The sequence below is a fragment of the Centruroides sculpturatus genome, unplaced genomic scaffold (genome assembly GCF_000671375.1).
Source record: "Centruroides sculpturatus isolate CEXI.00-Female unplaced genomic scaffold, Cexi_2.0 scaffold702, whole genome shotgun sequence".
NCBI lineage: Eukaryota > Metazoa > Arthropoda > Arachnida > Scorpiones > Buthidae > Centruroides > Centruroides sculpturatus.
The window spans coordinates 134,817-144,326 of NW_019384867.1; positions in this window are offsets into that span (position 1 = coordinate 134,817).

A 9,510-nucleotide genomic window follows, 5' to 3' on the forward strand; every position below is an offset into this window, starting at 1 on the left:
TTAAAAAAATAACTGTAGTAAGAAAAACAAATGAAAAATGCGAACTAATGTAACGTCGTATGGTGAGTTTTTGTTCGTATCGTGGAGCAAAAATATGTTCGAATTTCATGTCGTATCCTGAAAATTTCGTATGCTGGGGCGTTCGTAACCTGAGGTACCACTGTATAATACAATATTTTCATGTAGATTATATGAACAAAACAGTAAAAATAAACGATAAAGGCAAATAAATACATGTAAAAAATAAATAAAACGAAAAAGAAAAAATTACATTTATAATATCAGTTTCACATTAATTGGTTTTTACGGATTATATTCTTATAAATATCTCTTGATCAAATACAGTAGAGCATCGATTATCCGAATCAATTGGGGATTGGGTTGTTCGGAGAACCGATTATGTACGAAAAAATATGTTAACCGATCCCGTGTGGAAATTCGTTCAAATCCTGGACGTTCTTAAGTACCCTCTTACGGTCGCGCCAGTGCTGTCAGCTAAAACACGCGAGCCAACAAAAATTATATTGGAGTAGCCCGAGACATAGCAAAGATTGCAGCGCCACAGCACTAGCAGAAATTTAAATTTGCCGACTGGAAAGCTTTCGGTTGATTGACGTTTTGGTTGATCGACTTTCGGATAATCGATGTTCTACAGTATTTCCATGCCGTAGATTGAATCGTGGCATCTTTATAGTTCAAACACTTCTCTGAAAACTACTTCTATATATCGCCATCTTTTCCAAACTCACTGCCAATGTCGGCCAGCGCACTGGTTTTATAGCTTTAGCCTCCTCTCATTTAACAACTGAACTCTCGGATTGGGCTATTTTAGATAAAGCCGTACAGTACAACCTTCTCCTTTCCTTACATTGTAATCGAGTTCCTTAAGTCCGGTAGCGTGCCGTGACATTTGATTATAGGGAAGCTGTGTTTCCATAAAAATTTTGAACAAATATTGGAAATGATAAACATAAACAGTTTATTTTAATTCCAAAATAAATAATTGACACTAACCAATAATTTAAAAACTTATTACTTTTTATAAATTAACTTCATTCTGCAATCTTTGCCGCAAAGTCGTTAATTACTTTATCATAAAAATAGCTTGTCGTGGATTCCATCAAAGCATTAAAAAGCTCTTTTTCTATCGAATGCAACGCTAGTGACGACAATCTTTCCTCCGGCCGAGTGTTCCTTGTAAATATATTAATTCTCTTGGTGGTTGAAAAGCTGCACTCAACAGACGCACTGGTAGAGGGTACCGTAAAAATTAATGAATATCAAATCATATAATTCTTTTTCTACATCTTTGTTCGAATCGTCATTAATTATAATATGTTTTATGTCTAAGTGACTCGCCAATATAATGTAGACAAGAATATAGGCTAAATATTGCAATTCACTACGTAATTTAGATAAATCAAAGATTTCCATAAAATTTACTTAATTTAAAGAATTAAAACTCGCTTTAAAAAATTGTTTTTTCATAACATCTAAAAATGACAAAAATTCTTGATTTTGTATCTGAAAAATTAGTCAATATAATTTTAATTAAAAGAAATAAATATTAAGAATAAATAAAAATAATTTAATATAGCTTTGTACAGAAACGAACATAAAAATAACATAAAACATTCTTTACTTTTTAAATCTTAAAACAATTGTGAGATAGCAGAAATTCCTATATTAGAACTAGTCTTTAATATCAACATTGTTCGTAAGGTGTAACGATTGTTGTTCGTAGCTACCTGAGAAAGTCTCCCGTTACATTTTCTCGAAGGCAACATGACGCTGTCTCGTGAACTATTAATAACCTCTGCACGGCCGAAATCATTCGTGAATATCGCCAGAGACGGCCGAAAAGAGTCAGTCGCCGTTTTAGTCCTCGGAGAGGAAAGAAGTCGTCGCCCATTCCGTAGGATAACCTTTATCAACAACCAATTTTTTGTGTTAGTGCACGATAGAGCCTGGATATTTCAACGGGACATTTTGACTGGATATTTCACCCTTGGACAAATCCTGAAAAAGTCTATAAGAAGAACTATTACCTGGTTCTCCGATTTGATACCACCCTGGCCGGGATATCTATTACCAAAAATATGTATTACCACGCGAACCTTATGTGAACTCTCTCTCTCCACGACAAAACTTTAGTACGTCTGTATCTTATCCAATTTATTTTCAATTAAATCCTTCTTAAGTGTTAATTGTAGTTCGAGTCTCTTACACATGCTGTCTCTCGATCGGCTGACATTACGAATCCGTCTGTCCACTTACGTCCCGTAAGTGGACAGACGGATACAGTACGTCATACCGTCGCGCGAGCGGGGACCGCTCGCGCGACGGTATGACGTAGTCATTGCCGTCTCGGCTTCCGTGTTCCGATAAACACGGTGGTGTCAATCCTGACAGGGCGCTAAAGAGGTGCCGACCCGAAAGGTCACACAATGCACTTACTAATGGCTAATGGATGGAATCTTTGGAAGCGTTATACGATATTTTTGTGTGTAGCATCCACCGATTCTGTAAAGCGCATGCGCCAAAGCCTGTAATCTGCATGCTTTATACCAGTGATTCTTAACCTGGGGTGCATGTACCTCTGTGGGTGCGAGAGAGCATTTCCAGGAGTACGAGAGAAATTTCAAAAATTTAAAAAAAAACATAAAAATACGAACGAGGCGACCGTGTTCTCTACAAACCGTGGTACCCAGCAACACGGCACCCTCATTTCTTCATTCTCTACCGTTTCACTTCTACACTCTCTACTCTACCTTCTCTCGACACATAGCGCTTGTCGTGTGTCGTCAGTACGTGCAGTTAATGTAGTCGCATTCTCACGTGCAGTACAGAAACTAGTTGAGACGTGTTTGCATACCTTGAATACAGCGCTTTTGCGCATCAAAACAAAAGCCAGAAATCGCTTAAATGCATCCGATGACTTACGCGTGGCACTTTCAAAAAAGAGCCTCGTTTTCATGGAATTATTACTAATAAACAACAACAACCTAGCCATTAAAATTTAAATATTGCTTTTTATGTTATATAGTAATATATATTGTAAATAAACACGGCATTTGTTTATGCAATAGATGTTTTTTCTTAAATAAAAAATACACACACATTTTTTAAGGGGATGCAAGAGCTTATTTTCAGATTCAGCGGGTGCTGACCACTAAAAAAGTTAAGAACCGCTGCTTTACACCACTTAGATATTTTCGCCGTGGAAGCTGTCCCGTATTCGACAATACGGCACTTCCATTGGTAATACGCATACACGAATTTGTATTCGAATATACAATAGCAATCTTATCGTTGTTTTTCACATGTATAGAAATTTGTAATAAAATACATAATGCGGTTATAACAAAATATTAATTTTAAGTAATTCAAACTACGTTAAAATATGAAAATAATCGCGCAATATGTATATTTTAAAAAACACAAGGAAAGCGGCGCTTCCACGACTTCCATGGACGGCACGCCACTGCTTAAGTCGTATTCTAAGGTTCCTGTTGGTGACTCCTATATATTCTGTGTTCGAGGCTAACTGATCATTCCTATACGGAATTCTGTATATCCCAGATTGCTCTCCATCATTAATCCTATCCTTATCATTTTTGATAAACTTACAGTATATAATGTGGGTGCAATTTTGCATAGTAACCATGTGTTCTTGTACGTGCTACTTTTTTATAATACCTGCCATGCTCTTATTATATGTGAACTTCGTTACTTTGTTTGTTTTCTATATTATCGATTCCTGTTAATTTTTTTAGGTTCGGTATCAATCTTTCAATAACGCTGGCTAATATTACAGCGATATTCAATATCCTAATGTTACAGCAATGTTTCTAATTCTATCCAGTTCCTGTAACCTGCCATATACGTTGAAGCAATAAATGAAGGTCACTCTAATTAGCCCCGCAGTGACCAAGCGGTCTTCGTTCCCCGAACGCTGGGAGTTCGGACGGGCTGGTCATGTGGAGTTTTTCGGGTTTTCTCCACGTCTATAATGCCTAAATAGGGGCCAGTTTCCATTAAAAAGACTTTCCGGAAGGCATTCCCTCTACGCAGATCGTCCAAGTGTTGCGTTGCAATAACTTAAAAAACAACAAACAAGCCTTCTAATTAGAACTCTAAACACTTAGTAATACAGTCGACCCCCCTATAACACTGTTGATTTTTCCGTTTTATATGAATTCCATGTACGAGTCACTTAGATCTTACAAATACGTGTGCTGGACTGTGAACGGCTCACGTATTTGTAAAAGTTAAGTGACTCGTACATGGAATTCATATAAAATGGAAAAATCAACAGTGTTATGGGGGTCGACTGTACTCAAAAGTGAACGGTCTATTTAAAAAAGCATTTTTCGGGGTTTCCTTATGAACCGGGTTTAGCGTTTTCGAGTTTCTGTCAACACCGAGAGGTTTTCATTGACACAATAATTCTACGTAATAAGACTCGCAGAATATCGTATGGATAGTTTATGGATTACCATTAACCCGTAGCACGGAGAGTCTTTTTTGAACAATAGTCTAGTGCAGGATTGTCCAACCTTTTTCCTAATGGGCCAAATTAGAAATTTAGGTATATTCGTCAGGCCACAAAGGTACTTTATATAAATATATGCTTTTAGAAAACTCAAAATGTCAATATCAAATTTTAATAACAAATATACATTATTACAAAAATTACTGTATTATTGACAGTAAAAAATAAATTATACTCACACAAAATAAAAAATAAATTCAATGCGATTTTTGACTTTGTTAGTTAAATGGGAATCACTCAACCTATTTCTTTCAGCAGTTTTGATGTTTTCCATTCACGAAAAGAATTGTTCACGACAGTATGCACTACCCCACACGCATAACAGTTCTCTAGATAAAAGAGATTTTTAACACCAATTGCGTCATTATGACATCAAAGTGTATCCAGTGAAACGCGAATAACTTTTACGACATACTTTACCAAAATAGATGAAAATATACCTTAAAAATTAAGGGTGCAGTCGGCCGCATAAAAATATTAAGTGGGCCGCGAGTTGGGCATCCCTGTCTAATGGCATTCTACGAAGTCATAGAGCGTGCATTAGGGGTAAAACTCGTACTCGGATATTACTATTTCTTCTTACATTTTGATTATTTCTTTAAAGAAAGTTTTACACGCGCATCGTTATATTTTCATTTATTCGTAATTTCGAAGGTCCAGCTATCAACATTCGAAATATTTATTATAGAATGTATCTAAAATTTTTGTTCTATTCGAAGGTGACCGACATTCCATTTGTATTTTTCTCAGGAAAGTCGGTAAAACAAAGGTGCTCGTCGGTCGAAGGGTTTATAAGCGTATAGAGGACGAACGGTCGTTCTGTTCTATATACACAAATAATAAATTTTAAAGAATTACAACTCGCATTATTTTATCTATAATTCATAGGAAAATCTCAGTAGGCTCCCTATCCGGCACTCGATTTACTAATCGCGTGAACATTTTCGGCCCCATTTAGAGGCCTTCGTCGGGTAGTACAGTGGATTCGTTCAACCCGACGTATACAGAATAAATTAAAAGTAACAGCGAAGTTGAGGCCGAAGTTTTAAACGGGAAAACGTGTACGTCGGACGTTCGGGCCGCTTTCCCGTAAGCCTAGAAGTTTGACAATGGTGTTTGGAATGTCGAGCGTGATTCCACTGACTATCCAGACACCATTGTCAAACTTCTAGGCTTACAGGAAAGCGGAGAAGAACGTCCGACGTACACGTTTTCCCGTTTAAAACTTTGGTCTCAACCTCGCTAATAACTGTTTGACGCGGACATTGCATCGGTGGAGTGGCGTAAATTAAAAAAGAAAAAAACAGAATCGTTATTTTAACGAAATTCGTTTTATTTTCGTTTCTATTCTCGTTTAGGGTAGAGGATTCTTAGAAAGTGCGCCGTTCTTCCGTATTTAATTACTACCAATCTCAGACTTTTAGTAGTGTGGAGCTCCGGAAGTGGGTGGAGAATACGTGCACACAATTTTTTTAATTTTGTATAGAAAAAAATTCAATAATAATAATTATTATTATAATTTAACGTTCTAAAAAGAAACCGTCAAATAAGAAAAAAAAAAGGAAAACGAAAAATGAATATTTCGTGTCCATAAAAGGACATGTCTGTAGACATTTCCAAGAAAGATGAACTTTACAAGTTAAAACAATAGATGAATGTAAGTCTTAAGATCGAACATCTTCGATAGGGATCGAATTGTCAGTCGGTCTGGGTTCTGATCTTGTTACGTTTCGTAACGAGTGAAAAACCAATCGGAAGGGGATTAAGTCGACATCGACCTATCGAAATGTTCAATCTGGGACCCAAAGAGAACTTATAAAGATCGCGCAAAGTGAAGGGTGACGCTGTCGGTTCTCTGTTCTTGGTTCGTAGGCCTCCCATCTCGGACGCGTGTGCTTCCGTAGAAATAGGAAAGAAATTTTCGAATATCGTGAAAACGAACCTACTTTGGTGCGTCGCCCTGTGCCACCCAAGTCTATAGGAGCAGAATCGCCCGAAGTTGTGCCGAGCGCCCCGGGGCCTACGATTGCTTCGCTGTCTACGCGGAAAGGAAGGAAAAGAAAACTTGAACATTTGAACTTTATTCGGACTTAATCCTCGCTTTCTGTGCGGTGATACTCCGTTGTTCGAGGAAATTTTGTAAGAAATTCTTATTTTTATTAAACGGTGTAACGATGAGGCACCTGTCTCTAAGAGTTTTTTCCTCTCCCACACGATAATAGTAACCGCGCGACAATCCTGACTAACGCATTCAGTCGGCAAACCTCACAGTAGTAGGTTATACAGATAAAAATAAATATTGAAAAAGTATTCATTTAACAAGATTTAAAGCTTTTTGACAAAAATACGGAGCTTTTTTTTAATTTTTGACTATTTCCTCACGAGAGGGAATTACTCTCCTACTAAGAGAACATTTTCCATTCACCGTGGATCCGTCCGGGAGTTCAATGAGGACGGCCGGGTGGTAAAATGAAGTTAATTGCCGAGGAACAAAATAAATTAAAATATATAAAGATACATAAACAAATTATAATAGAAAATAATAACAATAAAATCATTCGTTTCTCACGTTTTTTAAACAGAGTTCGAAGAGCATCGCTTGTAAGTTTGTGGAACACCAGTTGAGAAACACTGCTGCAGATTCATTAACCGAGTATTGAAAAGTATGACACGTATTGCTGTATAATAGAAATAGTCTACAATTATACCAACGAAAATAAATAAATTGATAAACTAATAAGCTCAGAATTAGATAATTAAAATCGATACGTTTTAACAAAAAAATACGCACAAACACCGAGGATTTAAACGAACAGAAACTCAATAGATCAAACAAAGACTATCATTAAAAAGTATCAGAATGTACGGAAAAACGGAAACTTGCGCGGGTTACGTTTTCAATTATCAGAAAACAAAAAATGAAACTTAACAAAAGCAAAATGTGCAGAAGATAAAATGCCAAACTCTAATATGGAAAGTTTAGAAATACTTGTTACGATATGGCAAAGAATATACGTAGAATGTGAAGAATTGAGTGGAGAAGGTTGGTCGGACGGCTAACAACGAGTATGCACCGTATAATACGCAAAACACTGAGTTTGTTAACCTTCATACTTTCTCTGATTTTTCATAGTCTTTCTTCGTCTTAATTTTTCTCTGTGTTTTTCGATTTTACCAGGGCAATCGCTCCCGCTCTTCGATTCGTACGTCCGTATGTGGGCCTAATACAGATTTTATAACTTCGATATCTAATATCGTACCGAAAAAGTTATTTCGCATCACCCGTCTTCTGTGAATCGCCCGTTTCTACGCGTTACTCCAAAGACTCGTCGTTACCGGAAGCAGTTTTACTCGGAATAAAGTTTATAGTTTTATAATAATATTCGGCTTTCGCTATTCCAGTAAAGTAAGCCACTTTCGTCGATTAGCCACCGACGCAATTATCGTAGTTTTGTTCTACTAGTAATCCGCTACATTACGTAGGCCTACGTATTGTACTGTACTGTACAGTACAGTACTTTCGCCGATATTCATCCTATCGAGTTATACGATAGGCCGTACGAAAAATCGAGAATTATTTAGTGAATTTTGGCATTTCGTCGTCATTTATATTCGATCCGTCAGACGTTACATAATTTCCAATTTCCAATGCTAATTTCTAATCTTACCGAGACGGTTATTTGTCGTCGGGCGCCTTTTCTAGTATGGAAGTTTTAATACGGCCGAATATGCGTACCGGTGACAAAGTCCGTTTGGTTCTATACGGACCACGATAAGTTATCGCTTATTCATTCGGCTATATTAATGTCGCCTCGCCAGGCAAAGCGCCAGTTTTTTCTAAATGTCATATTTTCGTGGATAAGAAGCTTTTTATCGCCATATCTTCGGCACGGAATAGTACCGATTGTTTACATAATACGCGCAAAATGACGTTAGCAAATAGTAGAAACTCGATAATCCGAAAGGGATTTAAAAAAAAAAAAATTGGAAGAAAGCGCGGTAAGGTGACTACATACCAAAGAATACAAACACACACACGGACCAAATTCCCGACGTGACCGGAAATTAGTGCGTCACGTGTCGACGTTAACGTCCCGAAACTAAGTCAAAAATGTAATATTGCGTTAGATTTTGAGTAAATTAATTTATTCTCAAATATGGAAATCGAATCACGGTATCGATACTTTAACGTCCGCCGTCGGATGTATCCAAAACACTCAAAAAAGGAGTTTCCGGACGATCCCCGGGCCCAGAAAGTAAGGAGAGAGGAGTTTCCACAGAACAATAAATGTCGACGACGCGGAGAACGCGAGGAATACGGCATTTCGTTCATTTTTAAAATAAGATATTTATTACGGCTACAACCGTATCGAGCAACAGATTCGTTAATCACGGTAAAGGGATGGCGGAAATATTTCATTTACCTGTTAAGCGAAGGAAGAGACGCAATCCAACGGGCTTTCGATTAATCAATACCGGCATTTAAATTACGGCCGTAAGCCAAAGTAATTGCCAAGTCCGGTGCGCGGTTAGCGATTTTATACCGGCCGGTAAAGAACTTTAATCTCTTATAGAAATTTCTCAAATATTGTAGCGCCATTTGAGAGGGGCTTGTGGCGGATGGGTGAATCCGCTATCGCCGTCTTTTCTTTCCGCACGGAGATCGAACGATGGGCGGCGTTTTTAACCCGACACGCTAATCATACAAACGGAACCGACGACGAAGACGATCGATGGCGTCGTCGTTAGTCGGAGACGAAGGAAAGAAACGTGCGTTTTACGCCATTTCCCTGGGACTTTTCGGCCGCCGCGGCTAATCTTTTCTCGGAAAAGAGAAGACTAACGGTAAGAGCCAGCCATGGGACCTAAGCCTGCCCGCCTTCGGTCCGAGGAACCGTAAAATAAGAAATTAACAAATAATTACGACATATAGGAAATAAATGCCCCGGTCAACG